Source organism: Manis pentadactyla, chromosome 17 (assembly GCF_030020395.1).
Source record: "Manis pentadactyla isolate mManPen7 chromosome 17, mManPen7.hap1, whole genome shotgun sequence".
In the NCBI taxonomy this organism is placed as follows: Eukaryota; Metazoa; Chordata; class Mammalia; order Pholidota; family Manidae; genus Manis; species Manis pentadactyla.
Genome location: NC_080035.1, coordinates 16,928,906 through 16,931,884, shown reverse-complemented (window position 1 = coordinate 16,931,884; position 2,979 = coordinate 16,928,906). Strand labels below are relative to the sequence as shown.

The following is a 2,979-nucleotide window of genomic DNA, read 5'->3' as shown; positions in this document are numbered from 1 at the left end:
ATTATACAGTATTCATATACACTATCTTTAAAATATGTGAATTTAAATTTCAAAAATAAAGTAAGGAATAATTTTAAGTGAATTTAGAACTACATATTAGTCATGATATTACAGATTTAAAAATATACACATGTATCCAAAAGCACATATATGGGAACCAAAACACACACATATATATGCAAGTACCATGCACATTCATTATTGATAATAGCTCAACAAAAAATAATAAGCTTTAATTGATACCTTACTGTATACCAAAGATGAACTAAGATGCCCTAAATATTAGCTTCCTTGTCCTCCCAAGAACTCTAGGAGGTAGATAATATTGTTCCTTACATCTTTCACTTTTTACTTTATATAGCTAACATAAACAAAATCTCAAAGGAGTCTCAGATCAAAAGTTTAACCCTTGATTTAATTCAATAGACTATTTATTTAGCACCTCTGTCTGCTAGCCAGGGTGCCACATGGTTAGGCAAGATGCCTTCTGCAGAAGAAAAGATACATGAATGCAGTCATGTACATCACAGCAAATGTTTGCCCCCAGCCTAAATACCAGTCTCCATGCTAGAGAACAGAAACCAAACTGCACAAAATCTTTCAAAAGGGAGATTTTCAGCCTCTTTAAAAAAAAAAAAAAAAAAGATTATGGCAAGTGATGAATGTAGCACTGTGAGTTTTGTCCTTGTCGGACTTGCTTTCACTTAAAACTTGGCTCTTTTTCATTTCAAATAACCGTTGGTTCATGTCAAAATCCAATCAAGAAGCGTGGAACCACTCAAACTTCTTTGGTCTTCCCTGAAAAAAGGTTCTTAATTCCTGTTCATTGCAAGAACCTGACTGTTAATCTCTTTTGGGAGAAAAAGAAAATTGATGGGACATGGGGATTGCAAGGGACTGGCAAACCGGTGGCCACCACTGTGTCCCTGCCTGTGTGATGCTCGGCTGCCTGGCTGCCCGCCCCGTTCCCCGGGGCAGCTCCACCACTGCGGCTAAAGAGGTCAGACCCAGGCAGCCACAGGGAGGGAGGTTGCCACGGTTCTGGGCTGCTGGTGTTGGGAGTCCTGTGAGGACTCAGTAGGGTAACTGGAGATAAAGCCCCACCTTCCCCCGAACCCTCGACTGCATCCCCGAGGGTCTCACTCCCACGCTAGTTCCACACTCAGCCTCCGTTACCGGTTTCTTTCTCCAGAAGCTTCCGCTCCAGTAAATTTGAGAAAGGGCTTTCAGCTATAGGCCTGTAAGGGGAAGTGTCACAGTTCCTCTATCTGTTTGGGTGCATTTTTACATCTGTAACCTGGACAGTTTTGCTTTTTGTTTACTTCTGCTTCAGTGAAGTAACTCAGTTGCTTAAGAACATGCCCATCAAGGGCTCTGGGCTTCTTGGATCATTCCCCCCTCAAATTCTATCCCTGTTTCATTCAAGTTCCCAAGTCCAGTATTAGTTATAGTTCAAAGCAAACAAAATTGTGATGTGATAGATAATCATATTGAAGATCCGGAAAAAGGCAATGAATTGGATATGACTGGTAATGAAAATGAACAGGAATCGAGAAACTTGAGACACTAAGGTTATCGGACACATACCTTTAATATGCTTGTTAGTAACTACTTGGGCTGCCACAGAGATTTGCCAGGCACAGGAAATGCAGCATGTGAAGCCTTACCTGAGAATCTGCTGGTCGCTAGTGTTATTTGTTTTTACAGTACAGCTTTATCTTCCTTGCTCAGGACAATGCAGTCATAGACCACATACCAGCACGCAACTTCATGCGTAATGACAGCAACTTTGATGACTTGAAAAGAGAGCTAGAAAAATGTGTCCAAAAATGCCTCACTGGAAAAATTCAAGTAATAAGAAATACAAAGTTGAAGGGATTGATTTGAGGAAGAATTTTTGGAACAGACCGCACTGCAGGAGGAGTCCTGGTGCTGCTGGACTGTCCCTACAAAGGGGTGCGATGTGACTGAAGCCCTTGCGAGCTGTCACCCAGGGGTTCCCGCAGCCGTGGCTTGCGCACTGATTGATACCGTAGTGCCGACACACTTGCCTGCTGTTCATCACACCCTGTGGTGCAGAGAGGATTCCTCTGGGGGCTGCTTTCAAATGGGGCCTTGGGCCCCTTTCTGAGCTATGAGAACTAAAAGGAACTACTGCCCCAGTAGTCACCTAATGTTTGGGGGATGTTTGCCATGAACCGACACTGTTTCAATGAACTGGACAGTTTGAAAATGGCATATATATCTGAGGAGAAAATTTAGAAATATCATCTAGGATCTGACTCTGTGGAGATAAATTCTTCATCATCCCTGCTCTAAAGTAGGATATGTTTTCTGAAAAAGGTGACCATGTGGATCTCCTGAAGTCTAGGACACCATGACACATAGGCAGGCACATGTTTGGGTGACTGAATATAAATAGCATTAGTTTTCCTTAAGACCCGCCCTGAGGACCAGTAGATACAGATATATCATTAAATGTGTTGAAGTGAGGAATAAACAGGGTTGTAAATCATTTAAATGGTATCCAGATAATATTTACTCAGAGATGCAGCTATTAATTCAAGGGACAATTTGAAGGTGGGCACAATGAGCATAGTAAAATGAGTTAAGAAACTGCTGCATAGCCCAGAGGAGAACTAGAAGAATCCTGATCAGGGGCTGAACTAAAGCAGGACTTGATTGCCTCATACTATGTGCTGGAAGTTTTTGTTTGGATAATATGGTTTAAGTGCTACTGCATTAAAAACAAACAATATCTTAGTTCCTTTCATTGCTTTACCTACTAGTGTTTTATTTATTGTGTTCCGGAAAGTTTAGCAAAAACCCTAGGCATTAAAAAATGAGTGAGACTAAGCCTGTTTCCCCAAAGGACATACAGTATACCATGGGGAACAAATAACCAGATGATCATGCTGCTATGCATTCATTCACTAGAAGGCAAGGTGAAGAAGGAAAGAAATTAAAGGATGACCCCCA

General features: G+C 41.5%; 1 pseudogene; it reads left to right on the top strand.

The window, feature by feature from the left end:
* Window positions 1-880: 880 nt before the first annotated feature.
* Window positions 881-2,578, top strand: LOC118916565 (polypeptide N-acetylgalactosaminyltransferase 11-like; annotated as a pseudogene).
* Window positions 2,579-2,979: the final 401 nt, after the last annotated feature.